Source organism: Trichoplusia ni, chromosome 5, assembly GCF_003590095.1.
Source record: "Trichoplusia ni isolate ovarian cell line Hi5 chromosome 5, tn1, whole genome shotgun sequence".
Taxonomy (NCBI): domain Eukaryota; kingdom Metazoa; phylum Arthropoda; class Insecta; order Lepidoptera; family Noctuidae; genus Trichoplusia; species Trichoplusia ni.
Window position 1 is genome coordinate 15,224,305 of NC_039482.1, and position 14,306 is coordinate 15,238,610.

Below are 14,306 nucleotides of genomic sequence, written 5' to 3' on the forward strand. Positions count from 1 at the left end.
CGCCTTGTGGAACACCAGTCGACAGATCATACCAGTCAGAACATGCCTGCTTAATACAAACCGCCTGCTGGCGACCACGAAGATAAGACGAAAACCAATCCCGTGAGGAATCCGAAATCCCAATCTGTGATAAAATGGCAAGAAGGATGTCGTGGTCAACGGTGTTAAATGCGTTGGAAAAGTCAATTAAAATTAAAAACGTTAACTTGGAATTTTCCATGCCAGACCTGATATCGTCAGTGACTTTTAATAAAGCGGTAGATGTGCTATGTCCAGAATGAAAACCAGATTGAAATTCAGTAAGACAGTTATTTTTAAAGATGAACGAAGATATTTGTTTGTGAGCAACTGCTTCTAGAATTTTAGAAAGGAAAGGGAGAATGGAGATGGGCCTAAAATGACTTGTTAAACTGGGATTTGGATTTTTAGGAAGAGGAATTATATAAGCCTTACGCCAAATTAGAGGAAAAACACCGGAGTACAAAGAAAAGTTAACAATATGTGTGAAAATGGGAATAACACTATCAAGGATTAAGGTGAGCATCTTCCTGCTCAGTCCGTCACATCCGATAGCATTTGACTTCATGGACTCAAAAATTTTGAGTATTTCGAGTTCAGTCACGGGGGAAAACGAGAAAGTATTTGGAGAAAGTGCCGGCGTGGAAGATATTCTAAGAATAGTGTCTCTTCTTACATCATCGGCCAGACTGGTTGTTGCCGAAAAATGCGAGATAAGGCCATTCAGAGACACATTCGGAGGTAAAACATTGGATGGTGAGTTAGCTATGCCAAGTGATTTGAGAAACTTCCAAATGTCAGCCGGTGAAGAGTTAAGAACATTCTCACAGATGTATCGGCGTTTAGCAACTCTCACCATCTGGTTACACCGATTTCTTGCAAGCTTGTACAGACCCCAGTTCTCCTCGCTTCGATCTCTTCTATACTTACGGAAAGCCCTGTCGCGCCGCCTCATTGCCATCCGAACCCCCATAGTTACCCACGGTGCTGGTGGACGCTTAACTCTTACAGCTTTCAAAGGCGCATGCGAGTCGTAGAGCTGTAATAAAGACTTATTTATCAAAGCAACCTTATCATCTACTGTCGGTGCCTCAAGAACGCTAGTCCAATCTATAGATTGTGCATCCCTGTTGAGCTTCTCTCTATCCAACCTCGCAAAATTCCGAAGTAAAAACATAGTAGGTCGCTGCTTCGGGGGCTTAATTTTGTAAGAGAGATAAATTAAATCTTGTCGTGAGAGCCCCGGAGCCGCAACCTGACCATAGTTAGCAACCAAATCCACGGAGGAGGTGAGCATAAGGTCGAGCCATGAATCGTCGGTGTGGTCATTCTGATGTGTTGGACCTAGGTCAAGACAAGAAATGTTGGTCGACTCTAAGATTGCCCTCAACTCACGTGACCTGGCCGTATCTTTTACGAGGTTGGTATTAAAGTCACCCATGATTATGAGGTGTTTGTACTCCGAGGAAACAGATTCCAAAAGACTTTCCAACTAGTGGAATAATCAATGGTGGGCGGGCAATAGACTACCCCCAGAACGGCTTTAACCCCTTTGACAGATATTTCAAGTAGTAAGAACTCCGGGTTACTATTATAGGGAGAGGGGGACGAAAATATTATTTTGTAAGGGATGTTACTGCGGAAATATATAGCAACACCGCCGGCCCTTTCCCTGTGCGATCATTGCGAATTAAGATAAAGCCCGGTAGACTGAAAGAGGTTGAGGAAAGTTCGGGTTTAAGCCAGCTTTCGGAAATCAGAATTGCGTGAAAAGGAACACCAGTAAACAAATCCAACAATTCCGAATGGTGTTGGGGAACACTTTGTGCATTAATATGACACACATTAAAATTTAAAAAGTTTGGGTACCTCTGACATTCGTTAATTAAGTAACTATTTACTGAAGTGGTATCATTAATAGATGTGTAGGAGTCACAAGAACTGTCACTGACAGAATAAAATGAGTCGTCAGACATCAAAGATATACTAAATAAAATATATATAAACAATAAATACTAATAATAGAATAAGAGGGAAACTACAACTAATTACTAAAATTAATTTCACTAAAATATAACCTGCCGGTCGACTGTTACAAAGATAATTTTAAAAACAAAAAATCAGAACGCATCCTTCACAGATTGACATTTGACAACTGTCACTGTCACTATCATAACTAATGTCAGCACTACGAAATAAAGGATTGAAACAAGAAAAAATAATAAAATCAAAAGTCGGTAGACTGCAAAAGGAAAGTTAACACTGTCTAGAGAAAGATTAAACCAATATTTGCATTAAAAGAAACATAGCACTTTGTTATAGTGTAACAATTAAACTGGATGGTTGGAAAAGAGAGGAGTTCTATCACTTCTTTTGAACATTACGTTTGGGCCTTACCGACACCTGCACAACCGGCGACGGACTTGGAATCTTCGCAGTAGCTTTGGGCGCAGACGGAGCCTCAGTTTGAAGTGACTTGCCATACTCCCTACCCAACACCATCACCTCTTCGTGACTAAACACACGGCGACGGTTACCATCGGGGAGCTTGATGTGTATAGTGCCGTCCAACGTCCAAACATTGGTTACGCCGAACAGCTTACGGGCCGTTGTAAAAGCCACTTGTCTCTGACGAGTGAGGAACTCCGACAGCACAAAAGATGAGCCCTTCAGCTTGGTTTTGGACTTCCAAATCTCAGTTTTCACCGCAGGATCAGAAAACCGGAACAATATAGGCCGAGGCCGACCCTCAGAAGCTGTACCGAGTCTGTGACAAACGGTAAGGGAGGAAGATTGGAGATGCACCAGGCCCAGGTTGCATTGCATGATTGATAGCACTGTATCTGTCAGCTGCTCGTCTGGCTTCTCAGGGACACCACCAAGCAAGAGAAACTTCTTCCTGTGCCGCATTTCGATAGAGTCAATGCCCTTGCTGACCTCCATTAGTTGCTGCTGAAGGACACTGAAGACGCTCCACACATGATCCTTGAAACTAGTGAAGTCTTTGTAGAGGTCACTTAAGTTAGCTCCAGGGGGTGATGCTTTCAGATGAGCTTCAAAGTCTGCCATACGCTGGCTGAGGGATGTGAGGGCGAAGCGCTGGGTCTCCGCAATAGTGGTCATTTTACTGACAATTAGGGATTGGGAATGTTGAAGTGAATTGAAGATTGTAGGTTAGAGGTAACCGGCAAGTAAGTGCAATTTACTCAGTTCACAACATAGGTATGTTATTGTCCACACAGTATATGATTAGTTGTAATCTTCTAGCAAATTGTATATAGTATTTATAAATATTATTTCTGAATTAATTAATTAAACTAATTTAAAACTTTAACGAACATGTGTCTACTTTATTTGCACCTACCCGAAACCGAATGTTATAATCGAAAATAATCCAAAAGAGGTGGAGCGTGCATAGTAGTGAGGTCCGATCATAAATGGAGAGAGCGGCCAAATATAGCAAAAATAACTACAAGTGGTGTATTTGAATGTTGCACAATTGAGCTGATTACCCACAAAATAGTATGTAGTGTGTAGTAGTATGTGTTTGCATTTACAGAGTGCCAAATTTCAATAACTACAATGACTGTATTAGTAAACTATAACGAATATTACATATCTTAATGAAAAAGAATTTTAGCGGGTGATTTTAATATAGATCTTCTTAAGCGGAATAACCAAGCAATGGAATTCGAAAATATGTTATTAAGCTTTAACTTGAAATTAGCTCTTTATCAGCCGATTCGCCTTAAGAGCAAAACATGCATAGACAATTTTGCGCATTACTTTAATAGGTTCTGTAAGGCTTCAGTATTAGAGCTAGCATTGTCGGATCACACGGCCCAATTATTAAAATGCCCATTTAGCACTGTGTGCAGTGATATAAGCATATTGAGAAATTTAAGGCTCATTTGCGTAGTCTATTGTTTTCAGAAGTTTATCTATCAAATGACCCAAGGCAATCAACGCGTTTCTAAATACATTTTTACTGCTTTACAGACAGTGTTTCCTAGACACTGTAGCTTCGGTAACTGTGGGATCCTGCCGTTTTGCCGAAAAGATTTTACCAAATTTTCATTACCCAAACAAATTTTAGCAAGCTTTTTTATACTAATGTAATATTTGTACGCACATTTTCATTTGATCAAATGTTTACTTGGCAGATTATTACTGCGGATTATATCATTATGGCATTTGGTCTTTAATCAAATGATTTGTGATGACAACAAATATAAAGGGAAAAATAAGATTTTTTGGGACTGGTATAATTAAAAATTCAGTGTCATTTGCCGTATTTCTTTGTCTGCTTATGTGCTTGAATTTGTCTGAAGCAAGTCAAATTTATGGTTACTAGACATTAGGTTATTTATGAAACTTTTTACAGTAGGTTATTAATTTAAAAAAAAAATGGTTAGGTTAGGTTACAACTGTGACCGCGGCAGCGGCCGGCGAGTGCCAGAAACGATTAGATTATATAGAGAAAAAATATGAAAAAAAGAGACTATTTTTAGGAGGCTATCGAGAGGAATATTATATAGGTAATGCCATTATTTTTAAAATAGAAAAAGCACCTTTTTTATTTTAGTTCCCGACGTTTCGAAACCTTTGCAGGTATCATGGTCACCTGAAATGTGACCTCTGTCTGTGAGATGTGAAATCTGTCTAACATTCACGTAAACCTAAGAAACTGAGTTAGGCTCAGTTATAAGGCACCACGGATATAAATTACAATATAATGGGTCCTATAATTTAGAAGCTGTTATTTTGATTCCAATAATAGGTATGGCAAAAACATCTGAAAGCACGGAAATTTGCTCTGGTTCCAACAAGATCCTCATAATAAACAACACCGGATGTCGGCTGCAAACTATCTAATAAGACGTTACGTTCGTCCTGCCATAGACCACACTCCCACAGAATATGATGTGCAGTTTGCTCATATTCACTGTTCGCCGTTGAACACTGACATAATGGTAAAACGACAAGTTTAAATGAAAATAATTTGCTTTTAAAGTTACCATGACCTGTAAGGAACTGGGCTACACAATGATCAACCTCTATCCAAGTCCTCTCCAGCTGCTCATGAACGGACGAAAAAAAAAAATGATAGAGGTGACGGCCCTTAATAGAGGTTTCCCATCTAACCTGCCATTCCACCACCAGTTCCTCTGAGACGTCCGTTAGCGGTTTAAATAATCCATCGATCTTTCTACGCTCACGTTACAGCAAGAAGTCATTTTTCAAAAATTCTCCAGTGGAATAATACATAGCCGTGCGTCGTTGTATTTCGAGATCAACCGGTAAAACGCCTGCTAGGACGGGCAGGGCTTCAGTACTTACAGTCCGATAGGCCTTTCACAAGAATATCAACGCCAACCGTTGCTTTGAAGCAGTTTACGTCTTGCAGCGCCTATTGTGGCCCTATCGGCCCACACCGGCGACTCGTAACAAATATTTTGGCTCTTAATAAGACAGACAGTGTAGGTTACGATGGTCATCATTGGCCTAGCCTTTTCCCAACTACTATGTTGGGGTCGGCTACCAGTCCAACCGGTTTCAGCTAAGTACCAGTGTTTTACAAGGAATGACCTCCTTAACCCAGTTACCTGGGCAACACGATACCCCTTGGTTAGACTGGCTGTCAGACTTTTTCAAGCTTCTGACTACCTGTAACGACTGTCAAAGATGTAGGAATAACAGCCGGGACCCACAATTTAACGTGCCTTCCGAAACACGGAGGAACTCGTTATGACAAAGATGGTCACCCATCTTCAGACCAATCGCGTCAAGCATAGCTTAACCTGTGATCGTATCACTTATACGGTTATAGCTTAGCCACGAGCTCCTTTGTAGGTTACGATGGTATTTGTACTAAAATACTGAAAACAGTAGCTGGAGAAATTTGAAGTCCGTTAAGTTATATTACAAACTTGTGTATAAGCAAAGGCATTTTTCCAGATGCCCTAAATAAATCGGTAATTAAACTATTGTTCAAAATACAAGATAGAGAATAAATAAACATAAATAAATGCGGACAACATCATATACATTGTTCTGAACCCAAAGTAAGTTGCTAAAGCACTTGTGTTATGGAATTCAGATACAAAGAGGTCGAGAGAGTTAATGGAATACTATAGACCGATCTCATTGGTACCAATTTTCTCGAAAATAATTGAAAAATATATTTATAAAGAAATCAATTTATATCTAGAAGCGAATAAGATACTTTGGATTTAGGAAGCACAAATCAATTAACTTAGCCATTTATGACTTTTGCCATACGGTTATGACAAATATGGACAAAAGCACTCCAGTTTGCGCGATTTTCTGCGTGATATGACCCAGGCGTTTGATTATGTAGAACATAATATTTTACTAAAAAACTTACACGATAGAAAATAACGGAAATAACTAAAATTAATCTACACAACAAGAGAGAGTAAATCTTTCTTTCGCAGGAACGTAACGCTACCTACGGTGTCCCACAAGGAAGTATACTACGCCCACAGCTGTTTACATTATACATCAATGTCTTTCCATGGGCAATTAAATATCCTATGACACTGTTTGCTGTCGTCAGCACTATAACCATGTCATGTAATCAATGAGATTTTATAAGGAGGATATAAATAATACAATAAAGGAGTCTGTAGAATTAGACAATAATTATTTAAAAATAAACCTAAATAAAACCGTAATCATTCATTTTAGCCAGCGTGCTTTGACTCTCCCCAATATTGAAATAACATACAATAGTATAAAAATTGACACAGTGAATTGACAACCAAGTTCATTTGAGTTACAATAGATCGAAAGTTAAAGACTAAAAAGTTAAATAAATAGTAGTGCAGATGCCTTGTACATTTTGTCTCGAAAGGTTGACATAGATGTTTCATTAACTGCATATTACGGGTTAATTGAATCTGTTCACAGATATGGGGTTATTTTTTGGAGTAACTCGACGGACAACGAAGACGCATTTAAAGCACAAAAGAGGTGTTTTAGAACCATGTTCAAGTTAAATACCACTGATAGTTGTAAGCCCTATTTTGTACGCTACAAATTATTGACGCTGACCTCCTTCTATATTCTGGAAACAGCAATGTTCATTAGAAATAATTGGAACTTATTTTCGCGGACGGCTGATATATTGTAGTGTTCTTTATTAAATAAATGTTGTTGTCTCGTACACACGGGTAGTGGGGAGAGAGTAGTTGCATGCGAGCAGTGAGCGTACGCGCACGTCCTCCTGATACTGGTATGTGACCGAGCCCATAGGTAATATTAGGGTACTACAAGTGGCGACGAGGACAAAGGTAAGTGGAATAATGACATTATTTCATTTCACGTTCGATATGGTTCATTTAAAATGATAAAATAAAAAGGGAGGTAGGATGATGTATGGTTGCGATAATTATTTATTGGTAAGAAAAAAATGAGATTGTGTTATTGATACTCGTTGTTATACTTGACCATGGAAAAGCATAACCTACACCTCCCGACCCTAGGTCTCGTTCACATATTAATTCATACCGACTATTTCCACAAATAAAATAACATTTCAGTCTGGGTTCCGCCCGGGCTACAGTACTGTCACTGCCCTGATTAATGTCACTGATGACATCCGCCTAGCTATGGAGGACAAGTGCCTAACGGTACTTGTTCTTCTGGACTTCAGCAGTGCATTTAATTCAGTTGACTATGACGTACTTTTAGGGGTACTCAAATCCATTAACTTCTCTTCTTTTTCTACAGCCTGGTTCTCATCCTATCTTCGGGGCCGTTCGCAGTGTGTCCGCCATGAAGATACCTTTTCTGAGTGGTGTGACCTCGCTGCGGGCGTACCTCAGAGTGGCGTCCTCTCTCCTTTATTATTTAGCATCTTCATAAACTCCATCACGCGAGTAATTACTTCTAGTTTCCATCTTTACGCAGACGACTTGCAAGTATATCGACATTTCCTACCATCTGATGCTGATGCTGCCATCTCCGCCATGAACCATGACTTGGCAAACATTAGTTCATGGGCTAAGTCCTATGGTCTAAGATTAAACCCTGTAAAGTCGCAGGCGTTGATAATCGGCAGCCGACATCAGCGCAATGCTCTCAATATAAACAGCCTCCAAAAGATATATCTTGATGGTATCCCTATTCCTTACTCCGATACAGCCAAAAATCTAGGTGTAACAATCGACTCCAACTTATCATGGCGTACGCACATTAATGATGTTAGTCGCAAAGTTCATCATGCTTTTCATTCCCTCAAAAGCTTGCAGTTTTTTCTCCCAATAAAAACTAAAATTTCGCTGGCACAAGCTTTGATCCAGCCGATAATTGATTATGCCGATGCCTGCTATTTAGATGCTACTGAGGAGCTATTAAACAAACTTGAGCGCTTGCAAAACTTGTGCATACGTTTTGTTTTCGGGCTACGTAAGTACGACCACGTCTCCAACTTCCGCAAGGATCTCAAGTGGCTCCCGATCCGACTTCGCCGGAACACTCGGATATTATGTCTCCTATTCAACATCCTACATAATCCTCAATATCCATCCTACCTGCGAGAGCGTTTCTCTTATGTTAAGCCTCCTGACGCTCCGTGTCGATCCCACCTCAAAACCCTCCTTAAGTTCCATCCTCACAGCACGGACTTTTACTCCTATTCCTTTTCTGTGCATGCAGTCCGACTCTGGAACTCACTGCCGCCTGACATACGAAACTCTCCTTCTATTTCAATATTTAAGAGACGAGTGAAGGAACATTACCTGTCCTCTTAATTTATGTTGTTTTGTTTCTTTTTTTTTTTATATTGTTTTTCTCGTGTCACTATCTAGTATGTATTATCTATATTCTTACCTTTGCTCTCCTATTTCTTTTCCTTTAACCATACTCGGTATATATTATTATCTTATTATTCTCTCTTGCAAATTTGTGCACCTATGTCTATATTTCTAATTTTCTTCTCCTTTCGCAGGTCTGCTGGAAGAGATTTCTTATAGAAATAAGCAGTACCTTTGTACATGTATTTTCATATCCCATATTTTTTGTGAATTTTCCGTGTACATGAATTGTTAAATAAATAAATAAAACATTAAGTAGGTAATTGGAAATAATTTAATGTTTTAGATAGCTATGTATTTACACGAAATGAATAAGTGATTTCGTAGCTTTGCCACTTCACAATACAATAATGCAATGTTGGCTAACGGTCAAATCAATAAAATCACACATTTAGCTTTCCGCGCTGACGTTTTGTCATTAACGGGTTATCGGAAACTAGGGTCTTGGAGTATTAGGGCTATAGTTAGCATGTTGATGGTCCGGACCGGATAATTTGGCACCTGCAAATGATATTAGTTTTAATCTTCGTGGTAAAAAAAATAAAACGTAAACATTATGATTACGAATTAAAGGTTATTATTTCATTGGTGTCATACACTAATTAAGAGTATTTATGAATGTAATTACTTTGTTCGATATCATTAAGAATTCCGCAACTTCATAGCCGAAATCATTCTTTATTCATTAAGTTATATCTTGTCATAAGTTAGGTGTTATTAGTTACAAAGAATGTTACTCCATCATTTTATATTTTAGTACTGGTTTCGGAATGTGGAGACAAAGCGTGTGAATCATACGTGTGTGTGTGAAGCCAGAATGAGCCAACATGAAATTGTGAATCATACGTGTGTGTGTGTGAAGGCAGTATGGGCCAACATGAAATTGTGGATCATACGTCTGTGTGAAGGCAGTTGACCGAAATAAAATCATGAACCGTACTAGTTGTATGTGACTAAATTGTGAAGTATTGGTAAATGGTGATCCTGACCATAAGGTCCATTGGTTCCAGGTTGCCCCAAACCTACTCTACAAAATGGCGAATATCTTTCCGACCCCAGAAAAGCTTGACTTCGAGGGTGAAAATGCGTTGGTAGCCTTACGTTGGGAACGGTGGAAGTTCTCTGAATATTTATTTAGATGCAGCAGGAATAAGTGGAGATTTAAAAAAGAGAGCAATCTTACTGCTATTAGGAGGATCCGGACTACAAGAAATAATTTCCAATATACCAGGAGCATACGTTGTTGGACCAGAAGAGAACACTGCCGTTTACAAAACTGCAATTGAGAAACTTGATGCCTACTTCCTGCCTAAACAAAACAAAATATTTGAGAGACATGTGTTTCGTCAGATAAAACAAGAGGAAGGAGAGAAATTAGAAAAAAATGTAATTAGGCTAAGACAACAAGCAGAAAAATGCAAGTTACGAGCCCAGATGAACATTTGATACATTAAGTAGTCGAAAAATGTTCTTCAGCAGAATTACGGAAAAAAATACTAACCTTGAAAGACGATGTCACACTAGACAAAATTATAAAAGAAGCTAATACGCTGGAGATTATAGGACATCAACTGGAAGAATATGGACAAAAAAATACAACAAACCAGATAAACGCAGTCAAAAGTACTACCAGTAAGTTGACAGACCGAAAATACAGAAGTGAAAGACAAATATCTGGACATAATATGGAAAGTAGACAAGGAACAAGGGAATGTAGCAGGTGTGGGTACAAGGAACATACGCGGGCAAATCAGGCTTGTCCAGCATAAGGAAAAAAATGTAACTCACGTAACAAAATAGGTCATTTTAGTTCTATGTGTAAGTCTTTACCAAAAAAACGGAAAATTGAAGATAAAGAAGAGTCTTATAATAGTAAAAGCCAAAGAAAGCGAAGCAAGAATGAAGTGAATACAGTAGAAATGGAAGAACCGGGTGACAAATCAAAAGGAGGTGAATGGAGTTATTACATCTTCAACTTAAATGATGATGCAGTAATAGAATGCGAGATGGGAGGAGTCAAATTGGATGTACTTATAGACTCTGGGTGTAATTTAAATGTAGTTACAGATAAAACCTGGAATAGCTTGAAGAAAGAAGGAATAAAAAATCGTAATGAAGCCAAAAGAACTAAAAAGACACTATCTGCATATGGAAGCAACGTCCCACTGGATGTTAAAGGAACATTTGACACTGCTATACGGGTTAACAAAAGAACAGAGCCAGCCACAGTTTACGTTATCAATAATAGTTCAAGGGATTCACTGGGTAAGGACACGGCTATTAAATAAGAAGTATTAATTAGGAGTCGAAGTTAATGCAGTCAAAAAAAAATACAAACCTTTTCCCAAATTCAAAGATGTTCTGGTCGAGATACCAGTCAATAAGGAATGCCAACCAGTTTCACAGCCTTACCGAAAAATACCGATCCCGATTGAAGGAAAAGTTGCGGACAAAATAAAAGATTTGTTAGAAAGCGATATTATTGAAGAGGTACGAGGCCCATCACCATGGATTTCACCAGTTGTACCTGTACTAAAGGATGATAATGACCTACGTTTGTGCGTGGACATGAGACGCGCAAATGAAACGATATTAAAAGAGAACCATCCTCTACCTTGTATGGATACCCTATTAGTAGGTTAAAATTGGGGCTTCTGTATCTAAGGCTATACTGTATCACTCGCTCTCGCGCTCGCGTCGCTCGCTCGAGCTGCGTGATACAGGAGCCCCAATTTTATAATCGTACTCTATTCGAAAAGATGAATGCATTCAAGATTCTCTATTCGAAATGACGACTACCAGTCATTTATTTCATTTATTCAAATACCATACATTACCATAATCTGACCTAATCAGATCTGTTTTCTAGGTACCTACTCATAGTTATTATATTTTATTTATGGAATAATGTTTTAACCTGATCTTATTTCTGTGGGTAAGTGTATTTTATTTTTATGTTTTTTATTATTTTCATTATATTTTAATTTTGAGTAATATTCTAACCTGACATAATCTGTTTCTTGATTATAATACTTAGCGGATAAATGAAATGTTATTGCGAAATCTTCATTTAAACTAAAACATCAAAAATCAGACCGGAACAAATATCAATTTATCCGAGTGGGAATCGAACCCACGACACTTCGACTTTCTGATTGAAGAACGGGTCATTTTGCATTTGATTGTGTTGTGATCAGGTCTTAACCACTAAGCCAAACGTGTCGTCAAATATGTAACAAAATAGCGGACCACTTCATGCCGTTTTGTTTACTTTAACGATACACATGTTGTATTGTATGACATCATTCATTCGATGCACTTCCTTATATGGTTTTTCATTGTATTCACTTAGTCAATACTTTGATTCGAACATCTGTTTGAAAATTAAACCATGAACTGTGGGAATTACTATATACAACGATATCTTTTACGATCTTTAATGAATAAAACAAGAAAATATTTATTTAAAAAATTTATTAGTAACATAAAGTGTTTATACTACATTGTCTTCACGCCATTTATTTAAGCAGAGAACGTTTTTTAATGCACATACTGAATCATGATAAATACAGCTATACAGATCATGAGAGTTTTCATATTGTTTATATAAGTTTAATAAACTAGGACAACCTTTATCTTCTAAGTTACTAATATTAGCACTATTTACAATGTTTCTTAACCACGACACTTTTTCTGAACCTTTGTCATAAACACATTTATCTTTTAAAATATTTATAACCAAATTCTGATAATTTGAGTAAGGCACAATTCTTTCATTCCAGTATATCTTTTTATTGCGCTCAATCCAACTTACTTGTCGCCGTTCTTGTTTAGTCAAATCGTAAAATGGGAATGGAGGTTTTATTAGAAATACCTGTATTTTTTTATCGCATAATATCGCAATCTCCTTTATTATAAACTAGCTGTTGCCCGCGACTTCGTCCACGTGGTTAGAATTTTCCCCGATTTTTCTACATTTTCCATTGTATCTTCGCTCCTATTAGTCGCAGCGTGATGTTATATAGCCTATAGCCTTCCGTGATAAATGGTCTATTCAACACAAAAAGAATTTTTCAAATCGAACCAGTAGTTCCTGAGATTAGCGCGTTCAAACAAACAAACAAACAAACAAACAAACTCTTCAGCTTTATATATTAGTATAGATATAGATTCAGCTTTATATATTAGTATAGATTCGTTAGCTTCTGTTTTGAAACCTTGAACATCTGCAATTATTGCGGTCATGATAACCTGCGCACAATGTTACTTATCGGTTTGTATTCCACAAGTCGATCGTTAATAATTAAACAATACGCAGTTGTGTTATCTGGCATCAATGTTGAACATTCAAATTCCAACCTTACTTCTACTGGGCCTGTTCTTAAACAGTCATTTTGCCTCGAACAATCTATGATAAAAAGCTGTGCTTTTTCTTTAAAATCTTTAAGATCAAGCAACGGATCGACTGGGCTGTTATAATACGACTGACGAAATTTCACATACATTTCATATAATATACTGTACTTATTTTCAGAAAACTTTAAGCCTAAAGGTTCATAAGGGTAGTACTGAGAATTCAAAAATAGCGTTACATTTGTCACATCACAATGATCAAATACTGAGCTGTCTTTCAATTTATTACTTTTTCTATTAGTCTGCAAGCAAAAAATTACATACTTTTACCGAAGCAGTTTTTACTGACCAAGAATGCTTTGTAGTTTTAGGTAGTAAAGGATACTCATATAAATCCCAATTTCTAAAAGCCATCTGAATAGGTTTATCTCTTTCTAAATGCTTTAAAAGTATTAAACGTTCTCTATCTGAAACTTTTATATGTGGTACTCTCCACTGAACCCTTTATATATCTATTTGAATCTGAACGACTTCATCAGTAACAATAATACTATTTAAGTTAGAATTACTCCTATTCAATATAAGCTCGTGTTTACAATTTATCACAATTTTATTGTAATCCTCTGCAGACCCTAAAATCTTATTTAATGGCACCACAGCACTAAAATGCCCATAACTTTGGAACCCGTTTAAATTCCAACCCTATAATGCAGCAACTTTACTTTCTGCTTCATTTAATGAGATGTTTGACTTTATTGTTGATGTTATTCCGGAATTTTTTATACGGTCTATTTCAATTCTATTCATTTCGTATCTGATGTCTTGAAACAAATGCATAACAGGGTTATTAGTGAACGTAACAGTTTTCTTGATCGGATTCCCATCCTTACCGAACAGCTTTGCCCGACCTTCGATGTAGATTGAACTGGCTGATGGTAGCACGTATATATCTTGCTGATGTATGGGGATTCTGATTTCATCGTTTTCTCTAAAGCTGTTATTGTAGGGATTGTATGAATGGACTTCATAACTTTCGATTGAACTATCAAAGTGTGGTAAATCAGTTATCTGTAGTATACTCATACTTTAAACCCT